We start from the raw sequence: 20,324 nt of genomic DNA on the forward strand, positions 1-20,324 counted from the left end.
TACACTCATAAATCCAATCTTGATTAAGTAAAAGTGCAACCTTTCATACCATGCTCTGGGTGCTTTCTTTAGGCCATATAAAGCTTTGTTCAACTTACATACCTAATTTTTATTCTTCTCTTCATTAAATCCTTCAGGTTGTTCAATATAGACTTCTTCTTCTAGTACACCATTCAAAAATGCAGATTTAACATCCATTTGATATACCTTGAAATTTTTGAAAGAAGCATATGCCAACAATGTTCTTACTCCTTCAAGTCTCACCACAGGTGCAAAAGTCTCACCATAGTCTATTCCTTCTTCTTGAGCATAACCTTTGCAAACTAGTCTTGCCTTATTCCAAATGACCTCACCTTTTTCATTTAGCTTATTTCTGAAAATCCACTTTGTACCGATTACATTTTTCTCTTTTGGTCTTGGGACCAGTGTCCATGTTTCATTTTTCTTGATTTGTTCAATCTCTTCTGTCATCGCATTCACCCAATCTTCATTGTTTAATGCCTTTTTTAATATCCTCGGTTCAAACTCGGATATCAAACATGTGTTCTGTCTCAGTTTTTTTCCTTGTCATCATTGGATCATCCTTATCTCCTATAATCTGACTTGATTCATGATTTCTTCTGACATATTTTGCTAATATAGGCTCGGTAGGCTCTATATGATCTTCTTCATCACTTGGTAACTGAGTATTTTCTTCATTGGCTTTCTCGGTTAGACTTCTCGGTTGTACATATACAAACTCTTCATAATCTTCTGGTTCTTTGGAGTTTCCTTCATCATTCCTTTCTACAAATTCATCAATTTTCACATTTGCACTTTCCACTATTTTGTTAGATGATTTGATCAGATATTTAAATGCTTTACTCCTAGAGGAATAACCAAGAAATGTTCCTTCCTCACTTTTCTGATCAAATTTTCCATTTCTGTCATCTTTGTGAACATAACATCGACTTCCAAATATTTTAAAATAACTTACATTTGGTTTCTTGTCATACCAGATTTCATACGATGTCTTCATAATTCCTTTCTTCAGTTGTACTCGAGTCAGGGTGTAAACTGCAGTGCTTATTGCTTCTCTCCAAAATATTTGAGGTACTCTCTTTTCTATCATCAAGGTTTTGGCACAATCTACAATTGATCTATTTCTTCTTTCAGCTATCCCATTTTGTTGTGGTGTTCTCGGTGCAGACACTTGTCTCTTTATACCATGATCATTGTAAAATAAGTTAAATTCATCTGAAATGAACTCTCCTCCTCTATCAGATCTTAGACATTTCAACTGTCTTCCTATTTCATTTTCAACTCTTGCCTTATACCATTTGAACATTTGAAAAGCTTCTGATTTCTCTTTTAAAAACATAATTGACATCATCCTTGAGTAATCATCCACAAATAATTTGAAGTATTTATCACCATAATAACTTTGAACTTTCATAGGACCACAAAGATCAATGTGTACAAGATCTAAAATTCCTTTAGAAGAGTAAGAATTACTTGTAAAGCTTGATTTTGTCATCTTACCCATCTGGCATCCTTGACATATTGCATTCTCAGGTTTTTCCAAGCTCGGTAGACCTCTTACTTATTTTGATCAGGTTATCAAAATTTACATGACAAAACCTTTTATGCCATAACCAGGTGTCTTCTATTTTTGCATATAGACAATTTTTCTGAGTTGAGTCAAGATGAAATGTATTACCTCTTGTTTGAGTCTCGGTAGTGGCCAACTTTCCATGTTTGTCATGAACTTTGACAATTCCTTTCTGAAATTCTATTTGGTATCCTGTATTGTTTAGTTGTGCTACACTCAACAAATTGTATTTCAAACCTTCAACCCAATATACATCATCACATTTAGTATTTTCAAGAAGTGTGATAGATCCTTTACCTTTCATAGGACATGGTGCATTATTACCAAATCTTACATAACCTCCATCATAATCTTCTAATTTAACAAACTTGTGTTTATCCCCTGTCATGTGATGTGAGCATCCACTATCTATGATCCAAGAATCATTATTATTTATGTGTGATATTAAGGCTTTTTCTTCATACCTTTCTTCATCTGATCCATCTTTGATAGCCACATATACAACTTCCTTTGTCTCAGTCCCATCAGATTTATCATCATTAAATTCCTCATCAGCTACTAGGCATGTCTTTCTATCTCTCCTTCTAAAGTCTCGGTGCCCTCTATATTGGTAGTCTTTATGTCTGTCATCTCGGTATTCTCTCTTTTCACTAGATTCTTTGTCAAGATATTCAGAAGCCATATGTCCAATTTTATCACAGTTAAAACATTTCAAAGGTAAATTTCTTTTATACTTACCTTTACCTCTCGGTAACCTTCTAGCTAATAATTCTTCAAACTCTTCTTGCTTTCTGATTTCCTCATATAGTTTATGTACTTCTTCCATGTTTTTGTGAAATCTCTCACTTGCTCCACTGTGATTTCCTTTAGCATACTTATACATTCTATCATTGTAATCATTAGACTCATCAAGATGAAAAAAACTGAATGCAGATTCAACTTTGTTTACCGAGGACCCACTGTTGTCAAAATTACTCAACTCAAAAGCATGTAGCTTACCAATAGTAGCATCCAAAGAGACTGGTATGTTTGGTATAGACCTTAATTCATTAATTGCAGAGACTTGAATGGCATAAGCAGGTAGAAGTGTTCTCAGCAACTTACTTGTTACATCCTTTTCTTCAATAGTTCCTCCTGCTCCTTTGATTTGATTGACAGTTTCCTTTAACCTTGTACTATATTGGATTATGTTCTCACCTTCATTCATTCTCATGGATTCAAGTTGTCCTCTGAGATTGTCTACTTTTTCTCTTTGAACATGTTCATCACCACCATACATAGATATAAGCTTATTCCACATAGCTTTGGCATCATTACAACCTTCTAGATCATTAAACTCTGAATCAGTCAATGCTGATGTTATTTCAATCATTGCTTGAATATGTTATTGCTTTGCCTTTATCTCTTCCATTGTCATCGGGTAGGTGCTAGGTGCAGTGTAATCATTCTCCAGATAATATGTTGCATATTCTCCAATTCCTGATAAGTGCAACATCATCCTTTTCTGCCATGTGGAGAAACTTGACTTGTTCAACTTTGGTGTATCCCTTTTATACATCTTCGGATCTTGCCTCAAGTTCCTTTAAACTTTTCTTTTGGAGTTCTAGCTCCGATATCAATTTTTATTTAAATGAGACGGGGGGGGGGGGGGGGGGGGTGAATCAAATAAACTCACAATGCAGTGATCTCATCAGATTCAACCTCGGTAGAACTTACTTGATATGCAACTATCACTGTAAATCATTCAAACTCTTAAATTGATAAACTTGAAACAACAAAACACATTTAACACCAGATTTAATGTGGAAACCCAAATAGGGAAAAACCACTGTGGTATTTCGGACCCATTAAGAAAATATACTCTTCTAGAGTATGATTGGTTAAAAGCCAATCCTGTTAAAGATTACATAAACACATTTCTAGATGTGACCTAGTCAAGGGATTTCCCTCAGATCTATCAAAATCTTGCACTTTGTTAGAAGTGACCTTGTCAAAGGATTTCAAACACTCATTCAGAATGTTACCTTGCTAGAGGATTTACAAACAAGACTATTAGGTCCACTTGGTTAAGATATTTCCTGTCACCTACAAAATAAATAACGGTAATAAAATATATCTGCAACTTCACATCTGAAATGTTAAAGAAGACTCTATGTGCTCAAAATAATCTTGTCATAAGACTTATCTTCCTCCTTGTTGGGCTTTTGAATCTGTTTATCAATTAGATCTCCAATCTTCTGTACTCGGTAACCACCTCTATAGTATCACTGCTATGCTATTTGCCTGCATCTTTTGTTCATCAACTTTTCCTTATTTATAAGAAATTCCAAACCTCTTAATCTCCTTAATCACATTTCCCATGATTAATCTTAGCCATCGGATCTTCAAAATTGACTAGGTTCATTGAATCCTTTGAACTGAAAAACATTTTCTATTGCCTTGGTACTTGTGCTCGGTTATGACCGTTCAATTTGCACTATAGAACCAACTCTTGAATTTTCATTGCCGTTGATCCTTAACAAACTTCTTGCACGACATTCCAATCTCCTATAGATCTCCAGCTCATTGGCATCCTTCATTTAATAATGTATTTATTCATCCAATGCATTCTGTTACTACTCGGTTGATACTCGGTAAATACTGGACTTTACTCGGTAGACATTCTTTCTACTTTAACCAACTCTGATAACCTTGGTGTTTATCGACTAGCTCCTTGCTCGATAAAATAGAACGGTATCAAGCTTTTACTCATTCTGATGCATGAAATCTTTTCTCCTTCATATTCAGTCTTAGAATACATATATATAGGATATCAAAACAATCAAAATAAAATAATCTCATCACTGTCTAACTCGGTAATAGTTTCCCATTGAATAACTTATTACTCCCCTTCATTTTCACATTCTTTCTATGTCACTTACCAACATCTTTATACTCATCAAAACATACTTTTTAAGATATGGCAACATCATACTGAATCAGAAAATCAATTGCTTGACATCAATGACAAAATAATATTATTAAGACAGTAATCATCCTTCATCAATTATATCAACAAACTTAATGTAATGCCAACAAGGACACCATATGACCTCTAACAAAACCATATGACCCCTTAGGACACTATATGACCCTCAAGACAAAATATGACCCCTTAAGACACCATATGACCCCTTAGAACACCATATGACCCACTAGGACACCATGTGACCCATTTTAACATCATAGTACACGACATGACACCTTAGGACACCATGTGACCCCTTAGGACCACATGATGTCCTAAGGGGTCATTTGGTGTTCTAACACATGTCAGCCCCCTTAGGATCCCATAGGAACCTTAACAGGGCCATATGACCCCTTAGGACAAAATGATGTCCTAATGGGTTATATGGTGTCCTAAGGGGTCATATGGTGTTCTAACAGATCTATGTCCCCTTAGGACCCCATATGACCCCTTAGGAGACCATATGACCCCTTAGGACCATATGATGTGCTAATGGATCATAAGGTGTCCTAAGGGGTCATATGATTTTCTAGCACATGTGTGGCCTCTTAGGACCCCTAACGACACCATATGACTCATTAGGACACTATATGACCCTCATGACACAATGTGGCCACTTAGGACCCCATATGACCCCTCAGGACATCACATGACCCCTTAGGACACCATATGACCCCTTAGGATGACATGATGTCCTAAGGGGTCATATGGTGTCCTAAGGGATCCTATGGTGTTTTAACACATGTGTGGCCCCTTAGGACCCCATATGAACCCTAAAAACACCATATGGCCTCTTAGGACATCATGTGGTTCTAAGGGGTAATATGGTGTCCTAAGGGGTAAGGGGTCATGTTGTGTAGTACGATGTTAAAATGGGTCATATTGTGTTATGAGGGGTCATATGGGGTCCTACGTGATCATATGGGGTCCTAAGTAATCATATGGGGTCTTAAGGAGTCATATGATGTTTTGAGGGGCATATAGTGTCCTAAGGGGTCATATGGTGTCGTCAGAGGTCATATGGTGTCTTAAGGGGTCATATGGTGTTATTAGAGGTTGTTTGGGATCCTAAGGGGCCACCCATGTGTTAGAACACTATATGACCCCTTAGGACACTATATGATCCAATATGACACCAGAAGACCCCTTAGGACCACATGATGTCCTACGGGGTCATATGATGTCCTAAGGGATTATATGGTGTCTTGAGGGGTCAGATGAGGTCCTAAGGGGTCATATGGTGTTGTTAAGGGTCATTTGGGGTACCAAGGGGCCACATGTGTTAGAACACCATATGCCCCCTTAGGACACCATATGACCCTTTATGAAAGCATATTATCCTAAGGGGTCATATGGTGTCCTAAGGGATAATGTCATGTATTGGGATGTTTAAAGGGGTCATATGGTGTCCTAAGGGGTCATGTTGTGTACTAGGATGTTAGAAGAGGTCATATGGTGTGATGAGGGGTCATATGGTGTTGTTAGGGGTCATATGGTGTCCTAAGGGGTCATATGGTATCATTAGGGGTCATATGGGGTCCTAAGGTGCCACACATGTGTTAGAACACCATATGACCCCTTAGGACATTATGTGGTGTGAAGGGTTCATATGGTGTCCTTGTTGTCATTTTTAGATTGTTGGCATTTTGCATATAGATTGCATTAATGATATATTAACATTGATGTCAATTGAACCGGTGAATGATATTCATGATATTGCTGATGTTATTATTGTTATTGCTATTGTCTTGTAACCAGTATGAAAAACTTTAAGGAAGATGTTGTAAACCGGTATATGGTAGTTTGTAAGATGAACCGGTGTAAAGGGTTAAACCTTTCTATGTTATGTAACTGGTAAACCCTACCGTTTGTTTTCTGTTAAACCCTAATTGATCGAGTTTGTTGGTTTAAGATCTAACATTGAGTGGTAATGATGGAGACACATATGATCATTGTATGATGATAAGTTCAGATTGATTTGGAGCATTTGTTTGTTATCTTGGAAAGGAGAAAAGTGGATTGCATCTAATGCATAGCGCGTGATGAGTTACAAAGTCCGATGAAGTGGTGATCATGGAGCGGTTGGAATTTTCTTGATTAATATGAAGAGATTGTTATATTTCTAAGGGTCAAAATTGTACCGACTTGTGTGTAATCTTGATGATGAGAATTAGGTTTTTGTTGTGTTACTGACCTAGTTGATTTGTATTTAAGGTTGATGATATTGTTTTGTTAAGTGCTAGCAAAGTTGACAAGATTGGCAAAAACCAGTTGAGTGTGTGGTTGCCTAACCGGTGGATGGATCTATAGTTTGAGTAAAGGCAGATTGAAGCTTAAGAAGGATTTGATCAAACAGATCTAGTGCTATTTAGATAGATCAAGAAAACATGTTATTTTCTAACAATTACAACAGAAATTGAAATCCCCTAACTAGGTAAGCTCTAACAAGCTTGGTTACTTTCTAAATCCTCTAACAAGGTAGTCCATTAGTTTGGATTCTCAAATCCTCTAGCGAGGTTACTCCTAGCAGGGTATTGTGCTTTTCATCAAGGCATATTTGTAAATCCCTTAACCGAGTGATTCCTAACTAGAATTAGTTATTAACATGACTTATTTTAAAAGCTTTAATAGGCTTGGATCCTAACAGGACAAACTTCAAAAGAGTTCAGATAGCTATCCTTGTGAGTCTCATATCACTGTGGTTTTTACCTATTTGGGTTTTCCATGTATAAATATTTGTGTCAAGTGGTGAATGCTTTTGTGGTTATGATCTTATTTTTTAATTTGATTAACTACTCTGATAAGGCATGATAATTGGAAGCATTGAGAGATGAATATGTTGACATATGATTAAGCATTTTTTATGTTTACAAGATTAAAGTTGTTTACTGTTAAGTTGTCATAACAGTCAAACCGGTTGATGTTGGTTGATGTTGGTTGATGTTGAGTATTAATCTTGATAAGTGAAAGTTTACTTTGTGAGTTTGAATTTGAGTTTGGGAATTAGTATCAATTTTTCAGTATACTGATTCACCCCCCTGTCTCAGTATTCTACTAGATACTTATTCTTTCATCATACCATTAGTCCTAATGGGTCAGATGGTGTCCTAACGGGTCATGTCATGCACTAGGATGTTAAAATGGATCATATGGTGTCCTAAGGGGTCATATGACGTCTTAAGGAGTCATATGGTGTCCTCAGGGGTCATATGGGTCATATGGTATCCCGAGAGTCATATAGTGTCATAAGGGGTTATATGGTATCGTTAGAGGTCATATGGTATCCTAAGGGGTCATATGTTGTTGTTAGCGATCATTGGGGGTCCTAAGGGGCCACATGTGTGTTAGAACACCATATGACCCCTTAGGATGCCATATGACCCATTAGGACATCATATGGTCCTAAGGGGTCATATGGTGTTGTTAGTGGTCCTAAGGGGTCCTAAGGGGCCACACATGTGTTAGAACACCATATGACCCCTTAGGACACCATATGACCCATTAGGACATCATAGTGTCCTAAGGGGTCATATGGTGTCGCTAGGGGTCATATGTGGTCCTAAGGGGCCACAAATCTATTAGAACACCATATGACCACTTAGGACACCATATGACCCATTAGGACATCATTTGGCCCTAAGGGGTCATATGGTGTCGCTAGGGGTCATATGTGGTCCTAAGGGGCCACAAATCTGTTAGAACACCATATGACCACTTAGGACACCATATGACCCATTAGGACATCATTTGGCCCTAAGGGGTCATATGGTGTCCTAAGGGGTCATATCACATACTAGGATGTTAAAAGTGGTCATATGATGTCTTGAGGGGTCATATGGTGTTGTTAGGGGACATATGGGGTACTAAGGGGTCCTAAAGGGCCATAGATGTGTTAAGACACCATATGACCTCTTAGGACATCATATTGTCCTAAGGGGTCATATGGTGTCCTAAGGGGTCATGTCATATATACCAGGATGTTAAAAAGAGTCATATGGTGTCCTAAGGAGTCATATAGGGTCCTAAGGAGTCATATGGTGTCCTAAGGGGACAAACATGTGTTAGAACACCATATGACCCCATAGGACATCATATGACCCCTTAAGACATCATATTGTCCTAAGGGGTCATGTCATGTACTTGGATGTTAAAAGGGGCCATATGGTGTCTTAAGGGATCATATGGTGTCTTGAGGGGTTATATGGTGTCCTAAGTGGTCATATGGTGTCATTAGGGGTCATATAGGATCCTAAGGGGAGGGAGAGGTGATGACTTAGAGAGGGGAGGGAGAGAGAAGATGAGAGAGGGAAGAACAAAGAGTAAGAGAGAGCCAAGTAGAGAGGGAGAGGTGGTTAGGGAGTGATTGAGATAGAGAGAGGGAAGAGGTAGATAGGTAAGGGAGAGGGAGAAGAAAATAAGATATATAAGTTCACAAAGAGAGAAAGAGGAGTAAGGAGGTGGAAAGGAAAGAATTAGAGATGAGAGAGATATAGAGGTGAGTGATATAGAGGCTAGGAAGAGAGAGGTGAGAGACCCAGGGTGGAAAGATAGAGGTGAGGGAGATAGAGGGGGAGAGAGATACAAAGAGGGAGTGGTAGAGAGGTAAAGATGGAGGGAATGAGAAAAATATGTATGGAGAGAGAGGCCGGGAGGGGGAGGTAGGGATGAAGAGAACAAATAGAGAGTGGAGATAAACAATAGGAGGAGAGGAGATATGGAGGGATGGAAGGATAGATATGGAGATAAGGAGGGAAGGTGAGAGAGAGAGGGAGAGAATATAGGAGAGACCTAGAGAGGGTAGAGAGAAGAGAGGGAGAGTAATAGGTCTAGATTTTATGGGAGATAAAGAGGTGATGGAAGAGATAAGTGAAGGAGAAAGTTCATAAAGGGATATGGGTAATATGTGATGGAGAGAGAGAGGTAGAGAGGAAGGGAGAGAACTAGAGAGAAGATAGATAGAGAGACAAGATATATAGAGGGTGAGAGAGGGGTTAAATACCTAGATGGGAGAGAGAGGGGAGAGATGGATAAAGGGGCATAGAGATAGGTCCCTAATGAGACATGGATTGAGAGATGTAGAGGTGGAGAGGGAATGAGGGAGAAACCTAGAAATTTGAGAGATGAGGGGAGAGAAAGTAGGAGGGAGAGGTGACGACCTAGACAATGGAGAGAGGGAATAGATAAAAGAACAAAGAGACAAGTAAGAGGGCATGGATGGAGAGGTAGACATGGAGGGAGTCAAAGACCTAGGGAATGAGGAGATAGATAGGTTTGGAGAGAGATAAAAGAGGGAGAGAGTTCATAAATGGATAGGGGTAAGGGGGAAGGGAGAGAAAGGTGGAGATAGAGGGAGAGGACTAGAGGGTGAACAATTAGATAGGTGAGAAACCTAGAGGAGGAGAGAGAGGTGGGTAATAATATAGGGAGGGAGAGGTAATGAGGTGAATAGGGAGGGAGGGTGAGACCTAGTTATGGGAAGAGAGAGGATATAGAGGGATAGGTAGTAACCAAGAGAATGGGGAGGGAGGAGAAATAAATAATAAGAGAATGACAAAGAATAAGAGAAAGGGAAGGAGTCAAGGATAGAAATGGGGTTAAGGAAGGAATGAAAGGTAGAGAGGGTGGGATATACCTAGAGAGTGGAGAGAGAAGTGAGAGAGATAAGAGAGGGAGAGAGATAGGTCTAGAGTTTGGGGAAGATAAAGAGAGTGAGATACAAAGATTACTGAAATTTGCATGTTTGAAATTTTATATGATCCTCTAAAAACTAGAATCTACATTTTAACTCTTATAGAGCTAAAACCACTCTCAAACATCTTGCCAATATATACATGAAATATAACTTAAATTATAAGAAAGGAAAAAGGCATATTGAAATGTGACTTATACTTAAATGTTATATTTCATGTATATATTCTCCTGCCAGGGTGGGTATAACTTGTGCCCAAGTTCAAAAATGTGCCAAGTTGAAAAATTGCATAATGAAAAGCATTTGGCGTGTGCCAAATTTGGTGCTTGCCAAATGCAAAAAATTGACTTTTTACATTTAGCGCTCGCCAAATGCAAAAAAATTGACTTTTCACATTTGGTGAGTGCCAAATTTGGTGCTCGCCAAACGTTTAAATTAAAAATTTTGAATTTGGCGAGCACCATATTCGACGCTCGCCAAATAGTTTTCATTGGAGAATACCAACCCTTTGGGTTGGATTTTCCTTTGGGTTGGATTTTCCTTGGGCATCCAACCTAAAGGTTTGGATGACCTTTTCATGCCAATGATGCATTTTTATGAAAAGATAAAAAGTGGCACCTTTTTGGTACCACAACTTGGTGCACATACCCCACAAACAAAATAGATTCAATGGAATGATTTACTACCAACATACATGATAATGTATTAGCATCGATATACAAGATTCTTTGAAAAACAAAATATTATGCCACCTCCACTCACTTATATATTTTAATTAATATTAGTATTTTATTTTTAACTTTCACTACAACTAGGCCATTAACATCTAAACATAAAGTTGATTGCTTTCATAAACAAAAATAATAATAATATTTATTATTATTTTTTAAATATGATGTTTTAGGGGAGAGAATTCTTGTGAAAATGACATAAAAAAAATTCATTTACAATAAATAGTGAAGAAAAAATATGGACTCCTTAAAAAATATTGTGTTTTCAACAATGTACCTTGCTTTAAATATTTACTAAAAATATTTTGTTATTATTTTTTTTTTAATCCATGATCTAAAGTTTCAAGTTTACAATAAAAAGAAAAAATTATATTATAAATAAAGTGGAATCATATCTACCTCATTTTCTAAACATTTTAAAGTGCTTAACTAATAGTGTTGGTTTAAAACAAAAAAAAAACTAAATAAATTTTTTATTTAAAGGATAGACATAAGCTATATATTAAAATTTTACTTTTGTTATTTTACCTCATTTTAATAACTCAAAACATACATGTCACTTATAGATGCTTCAAGTCAAAAGGATAGACTAGTGTTGTCAATTTCCTTTATAAAAGTATGACATAATATCCAAGGCTTTACTTATGTTATTATAAGGTTAGGAGAAACTATTCCATTTCTATGATTAATAATAAATTTCAAAATTATTTAGATGAAAAATAATAATTTTAATCTATTTTCAAATTTAAGAGATGTAAAATTACAAACTAATGGAAAGATGAATATTGCACTTTTACACTTTATTAATTGGCACATGTTATATGAGGGGCTTTAATGGAAAAGGGGGACATTTAGAGGATGCATGATCTGTGTGTGTGTGTGCGTGCATCATTAAAAGATTCTCTTTGTTTAATATTCTCAATTTTCAATTTTTTGGGATATGATATTATCATTTTGAAACATTTACCATTTCACTCCACCCCTTTCTACCACTGTAGTATTAGTATAATTCAAATAGTGTAAATGAGTATCAAAATTTCTTCTTGGAAGAAAAAAAAGAAAGAAATGATGACTTAAAATATCAATCATGGGTGATTAAAAAATGTTGACTTGGGCTAGGGTCACTTGGCTAGTACTAGAGTTATGCCTTAAGTGGGACAAGACAAATCTCCATTAGATCTATATACATGTTAATTAAGTGTTGAATTTTTTTGGTTGTATTGGGAGCTTTTATATTGTGTGATTTTTAGATTTGAGGAAAAGATTATAAATCATAGATTCTACTTTCCATATATGTGTATTGAGAAATTCAATAACATTGAATATAAGATATGTAAGTTAAATATATAAGTTATCCTTCATGAAATAGATTAGTGGCTTCTTATTTCACAAGAAAATAATCTATATGCTATGTTTAATGATGATTAGTCAAAGCTAGACAAGAAAATAAATGTTGTACCATATGATCGTGTCTTATAGATTTTTTCCTCTTGAATATTTTTAAGGAGACTAATACATACAAGATGTGGAAGATGATATGTTATATGTATCTAACCAAAAGTCTTACTATTAACTTATTTCTCAAAATATCATTATATTCATGAAAATAAAAGATGGTGATTTTATTATAAACTATTTGAATGTTTTTAATTTTATTTTAAGTTAGCTTGCTTCTCTAGATGTTAAGTGGAAGAGGAAGATAAATGTATTTTATTATTTCTCTTTACATAAATCAAACAAATCCACCCATGCACAAAGCACATCCACCCAACCAGGAGAAAATTCACCTAAAAATGGATTGAATCTTCCCAAGGATGAAAAATAACCAGGGGACTAAAAGGCTTAGGGAAAATCACTTGAATGTAGAGTGAATCCACACGAGGATGAGAAAATCTAACCAAACATAGACAAAATCCACCCAAGAAAGGATTGATTTACTTGGATTGATTTTGATAAGAGATATTTAATATAAAGGGGAAAAATAGAAAAAAGGGGATGACTCAAACTAATAGTATGCACTGGTTGTAGTGAGAAGATATGCCAATTTGCATAAACCTAGATTATTCAGATATGATTAGTAGGGTAAATTGACAAATTTGAGTCCACTTAGAGTGGAATTTTTAGACTTAATCAAAATCAAGAAATCAAGTTGAATGAAATGGTATCTGAAATGAAACGAAACAGGATCTCGTTTCGCTCTAAAATCTTGAGCCTAAAAGCAAAATGGGATCTCGAGTCTAGATTTTCAAAATGGGATCTCGTTTAGTTTCACTCAAATCCCATTTAGTTTCAATCGGGGATCCCATTTTGAAAAAACAAGTATTATTTAAAAAAAAATGATTTCCAACTCATTTTTCAATAGAAGTGACCAAGCAAGCACTTAGGATCCCAATATATGGAATTTGACATCCGACCAATAGCCTCTCCAAGTAGGCTTTTCTTCATTATTTTAGTATTTACTATATTTTATTTTAAATTAAAAAAATATAGTTTTGTAGTTAGGTTTATTAAAATTTTTTATTTTAGGCTTTAATAAAAATAGTTTATATTTTTTCATTTTTATATGCTTAGAATAGTTATGATAGTTTTTAAATATTTAAATTTTAGGATATAAAAAATTTTGTAAAATATTTTGTTTTGCATAATCATACAAGAACCAAAAATCAAAATGAAAACAAAAATAAAAACAAAAATCAACACATGATATCATCGTAAGAACACAACATGATACAATATATTTATCTAATGTGAATATGATACATACTACACAGATCAAATTCATCACCTAGGACCTCTAGCTTAACAATTTAATCCAAATTTATGGAACCCTTAAGACATTCTTGATCATGGCCCCTTAAGCTATCATTTTACCTAGGAGATCTTAAACCATAGATCCTAGACTTACATTTATCTAATGTGATCATATGATATGTTTACTTTGGTCACATGATAGGGAGGCAACCTAGTTTACCATTAAATAGGTTTCTTTAATGGTTTGTTACTATCCCTTTCCGGGTTCCAAATCTACCCCTCTAGACTTCTAAGGGCTTCCCTACCATTTGTTTGCTTAACTCACTTTCCTCAACCTCACAAAGTAAGCTTGTTCTCTAAATCCTTGTAGGGGTGAAGGACACACACATTCTTTCTCTCTTTGCAGAAATAACCCATCTTGTTTGGTTTAGCAAACTTTCCCCCTTTTATTACACAATGTCTAGGTTTCAGGGTTGTAGCCTTCTAGATCTTCTTCTAGTTCTTAGCAGTTCCTTCCCCTGCAAGTTATCTCTTTCCAATTACTGACACCTAGTCGTACTAACACCAAGCTTGCCTAGGCTTAGTATGTAGAAATGGCAATGGCCATTTCTTGGTTTCCTCCTACTGCTACTCTACTCTTACTGTACATTTTTGGCTCTTCCTAAAGAACTCCAATGGCCGTGTGGATCCCACGGTGGAGGTTCAAGACAAAGCCATATTTACACTATGAATTCAAAACAAAGAAATGAACAACAAAAAGGAAGCTTTAATTTATAGAACTGTAATGAAACTTAACAAAACAAAACAATACAATACTTAGTGATAAAAAAACTAGAAAAAAAGACTTCAATGTATTTCTTTAATGTTCCAATGTATCCAACCATACCACCTTTTACAAATTCCCATTGGGTATTTTTATACATTCCATCTGTCGTGAAACACAGATGATTAAAAACTAAAAAATAGTTTCATAACGGTTCATCAACGTAGCCTCAAAACCTGGCTTTCGATGCCCGTTGTCGACTTTCCGTGCTTCGCACTTCCTATCAGGTCATCGGGAAGACTTCAAAACTTAACTTCCTATGACCGATGAAATTTTCTACCACTCACACTTTTCCCATTGAGCATTGGGATAGCAAGAAATCCCTTCATCCCATAACCGATGCTTTCCTCCGCTTCCTGGGCATTTCCATTGGGTCATTGGGACTCCTCCAAACATGTTAGCTCGATCGTCTGATCTTTCTCACGTGGCACCCCTTGATTGGCTCCGAGGTCTCTGTCATGCCACCTTAGCACGACCTCTCCAACTTCCCATAATTATTCTTTGTTGTTGGGTCCCACCATGGTCACCAAATGATAGGGAATAAACTTCGTTCACCTCGCCATAGCAATATAGAGACAATCATCTGATCATCCAAACATTTCTCATTCATTAACTTGCCTAAGCTTCTCTCTTGTCGGGCCCCACCTTGGTCGCCAAGTCAGGGGAGATAAACCTTGTGAACCTTGCCACAATGGTATAGAAAAAATCGTCCAATCATCTGGGACTTGCTCACTTGTCAATCGATCACATGAAGAAGGTTCCATCAGTGTAACATTAGATAGCTCCTTCTGATACCCGATGTCAACTTGGCAAGTGAAGGCAGTCTCATCGGGTTATTGGTGTAGGGTGAAACTACTCTCACCGATCTCTGGTACTTCATCCAGCGAATGCACTCCAAGCCAATGTTTTCCCATCGGGTCGTCGGGGTAACATGAAAATAATCCCGTCGATACCTGATAACAATACTCTGAGCCTATGTTTTCACATTGGGGCATTAGGGTAGCTTGAATCCACTTCCGCTGATACTCGATACAACTACTCCAAATGTAGATGACCTCATCAGGGTAAGACTTTCCGATCAGGATACGTCTTGCTGATAAGGAAAATTTCAAGAAACTGCAACAAATGTCCAAACAAATGGACTAGAGCCAGTCCTTATGTATTTACATGGCCATTGGAAGGTCTCACAAGCCAAAATTGGTTAAGGGTATTCAAACCCTTAGGTTCCCCTGCACCATACTCCCCCAAAAACAAAGAAGTCAAGTGATTGTGCGTGACGGCAAGGAAAGATCAATTCCCAACTTAACAAAGTTTGATTCAAGGACCCAAGTTGCTTCAGAATCAGGTTTATGCATCCATTTGACCAAATGTTCCATGTAGACTTGTTGTCTAGTCTTCTTAAGAACGTGAGAATCCAACACTTTCTCAGGTTGAGGCATTGAAGAAGAAAGTAATGGCAGGTCGACAAGTGACTATTGAATATTTGAAATTCATGCATCCTCCTTGGGAAGTTGTCCCTTGTAGACAACCAAATCTACGACATTGAAAATGGGAGACAAAGCAATATCAGATGGCAAATCAATCTTATAGGCATTAGAACCATACTTGGCTAAAACTTTACATGGGGCCTATTCTCCTCATTTTTAGCTTGCTGGGAACCCCTTTCTGAAGTCGAGCCTTGTTCAAATGTACCATTACCAAAACTTCAACTAAAAAAATGTACATCTCTCTGTGTGGCATCAACTTTGCCTTTAACTTTTTGTGAAGAATCTTGGAGAGCTTGCCTAACTTGGTCATGAACCTCCTTCATATATTGAGTGACATCACCAGCTTGACCACTTCTGTGCAATAGACTACCAAGATCTCATAATTCCATACCACCTCGTGGGTGCATACCATACACTATCTCAAAAGGACTCTTCCTAGTAGATTTGTTGACACTGTCATTGTAGGCAAACTCTTCCTGGTGAAGAACCTGATCCCAACTCTATCCATATTCTTTTGTCAAGCACCTTATAAGGTTTCCAAGTGTCCTATTGACTACCTCTATTTGACCATCTGTTTGGGGATGATAGGCTGAACCAAAAGATAAATTAGTACCCAGTCTTTGTTAAAGAGTTTTCCAAAAATGTCCAAGGAATTTAACATCTCTATTTGAAACAATACTAATCGGCAAACCGTGGATTCTTATAACCTCTTTGAAAAAAAAGTGTGCAATGTGACTAGCATCATGAGTAGTTTTGCAAGGGACAAAATGTGTCACTTTACTGAATCTGTCAGCAACAACAAAAATGCTATCATAGCCAAGCTTTGTTTTGGGTAATCCAACCAAAAAATCCATACTGACACATTCCCATGGCCTTGTAGGAATAGGTAATGGCTGATAAAGACCAGCATTAGTAGTTGTACTTTTTGCTTTCTGACAAACCATACACTTCTCAACATACCTTCTGATATCCCTCTACATTTTGGGCCAATAGTAGAACCTTTGAACAAGTTCGAATGGCTTATTAAGGCCAAAATAACCACTCAAACATCCATTATTCTTTTCTTGGATCAAATTTTCCCTCAGTGATCCTTTGGGAACACAGAACTATCCACCTTTAAACAACAAACCATTCTGCAAAGTAAAGTTAGCATATTCACTATGAAAGTGATTCTAAAATTCTTGACAAACCTTGTAAATGGCTGCAAAATCTTCATCATTGGGGTACAAATCCTTGAAGTAATCAACTCCAATTCTCTGAATCTGCACTTCTTGCACTGTTAGTAGCCTTTTACTCAAAGAATCTACTATTTTATTACACTGTCCTTTCTTATGCTTAATAGAAAAAGTATATGGCTGCAAATACTCAACCCATTTAACATGCCTATGACACAACTTATCTTGTGAATTTAGAAAACTTAAAGCTTGATTATTTGTTAAACAACAAACTCTTTAGGTAACAAGTAGTGCTTCCACTTCCTAAGAGCTTGAAAAAGAGCATAAAGCTCGAGATCATAGGATGAATACTTCTTCTTGGCATCATTGAGCTTCTCACTAAAGAAAGCTACAGGTCTATTCTCTTGACTCAAAACAACACCAACTGCTATTTTACTTGAATCACATTCCATTGTGAACAACTTGTCAAAACTAGGAAGAATGAGTACTGGTTGTGTAGCTACCTTTTGTTTCAACAATTCAAACCCTTTATTAGCTACATTGGTCCATTCAAACTTAGTTTTAACTCCTCCTTTGATGGTATCCAACATGGGTGCACAAATCTCACTAAACCCTTTGATAAACTTCCTGTAGAACTGTGCCAAACCATGAAAATTTCTTACTTCACTTGCTATCTTTAGTGTTGGACAATTTGTGATGGCTTCCACCTTTGATGTATCCATCTTCAAATCTCCCCCTGAAACTACAAATCCAAGATATACAAGTTCCTGCTTCATAAACTCACACTTCTCCAAGTTTATTATTAGTTGCTCATCATACAATTTTTGCAATACAATACTAAGATGCTCTAGATGTTCCTCTTTAGTTCTACTAAAAAATCAAGATATCATCGAGGTATACAACAACAAATTTACCAATAAAATATTTCAGTACTTCATTCATGAGTCTCATGAATGTATTGGGAGCATTACTAAGACCGAATGGCATAACAAGCCACTCATAAAGTCCTTCATTGGTTTTGAAGGTTGTTTTCCATTCATCACCTTCCTTTATCCTGATCTGGTGGTATCCACTCAGGAGATCAATCTTAGCGAAGTACTTTGCACCTCCCAAGCAATCCATCAACTCTTCAATTCTTGGGATAGGAAATCTGTACCTGATAGTGATTCTATTTATGGCTCTTGAATCTATGCATAGCCTCCATGTTCCTCCTTTCTTGGGTGCTAACACTGTAGGTACGACACAAGGACTTATGTTCTTATTTATCAACCCTTGGCCCAACAATTCTTGGACTTGTCTAGCCACTTCCTTGTTCTATTATGGAATCATCTTATAGGCTGCTTTGTTAGGTAATGATGCTCCTGGAATAAAGTCAATCTGATGGCCTATGGATCTAATAGGAGGTAGGGTTGTTGGTGCTCCATCACTTATGATTACTTTGAAGTTGTCTAGTATCTTCTGCACTTCATGAGGTTTTTGAACCTTTTTTTCTTGCTTTTCTTCCTTTGGTTTCAATATAAGAGGAAACCCCACTCCTTCTTCTTCTTCAAGAGTTCGTATGAACTCTTTTTCACTCACCAATAACACATTTGGGATTTTAGTTTTGCTGTTCTCTACTTTATCACTTAGGGACTGAATATGGTATGTAACTCCATCCTTTTCAAAAGAATAAGAGTTCTTCTCTCCATTGTGAATGGATTTTCTGTCAAACTACCATAGTCTACCAAGAAGTAGATGGAAAGCATCCATAGGCAAGATGTCACACAAGACTTTATCCTTATAACTACCTATGTTGAACTCAACCCATGTTTGTTCATTCACTACCACATGTTGCTCCTTGTTGAGCCAAGTGACCCTATAAGGATTACTAGGTGGAATTCGTTTCAACTTCAGTTTACTTACTACTTCTTCTCACATAATATTATCAGTAGACCCTGAGTCTATCACCACTCTACAAACCTTACCAAGGACCTTGCATTTGATTCTAAACAAATATCTTCTTTGAGTTGGTTCTTCTTTGATTGGTTCCTAAATCAAGGCTCTTCTCATCATTAAATTTTCTCCATCTTCAGGAGCTAAGCTCACACCTTGTGTCTTGCTTCTTTCTACATCTTCTTGTGCATAAGTCACTCTTCTTTCACTTCCTTGAGAAGAAGAGGATTTCTCTGGACATCTATAGGTAGGGTGACCCAACTTTTGGCAATTGTAACACTTCATGGAGGAGAAGTAGGACCCTCTTCCCAGTCCACTAGATCTACCTCTTCCTAGGTTGCTAGATGATACCCTTCCTCTATAGATGCTCTTGCTATGTGAATCCTCACTTTTCTCTATAAATTTGGACTCTCCTTGGGACCTTTGATATGCTCCTCTTCCACCAAAACTACCTCTTTGGCCTCTACTATCTTTTCCGCTGCCTCTTCCTTTGTTTCTTTGTTCTTGCTTCTTTTTACTCTTTTCCTCCACCTTTAGTGCCAATTGATAGCACTTATGCATGGTGTTAGGACTTAAGAAACTCAACTCCTCTTGAATATTCCATCTCAAGCCATTCAAGTATCTGGCTACCTTGATGCTCTCATCCTCTACCACCTTGGATCTCAGACACAACTTTTGAAATTCCTCAGTGTAGCTTCTCACATCCAAGTCTCTTTGTCTCAGGTTTTGTCTCCTCTTGTGCAACTAGATTTCATAATCTTTAGGGATGTATGCCTCTTTCACCTTGGCTAGCATACCCTTCCAAGTAGCTATGGGGTTATTTCCCTCTTTTTGCCTTTCTTCTTGGATAAATTTCCACCAAGTTAAGGTTGCTCCTCTCAATCTAGACTTGGCTACCTTCACCTTTTGTGCCTCACCACTTCTATCACACTCAAAGTGATTCTCCAATACCTCTATCCATTCTAAGACTACTTCAACATCTATTTTCCCATGAAAAAGTGACACTTCTTCTAAATATTTTCCTCCTAAGGATTTAATTGCTTTAAGGAAAGGTTCTTAAGGAAGGACAGGGTCTCGTTTAGGTATTCTATCCTCTTCCATTGATTCTTTGCCTTTCCCCTCATTGACCTTGATTGTC

Source organism: Cryptomeria japonica, chromosome 10, assembly GCF_030272615.1.
Source record: "Cryptomeria japonica chromosome 10, Sugi_1.0, whole genome shotgun sequence".
NCBI lineage: Eukaryota > Viridiplantae > Streptophyta > Pinopsida > Cupressales > Cupressaceae > Cryptomeria > Cryptomeria japonica.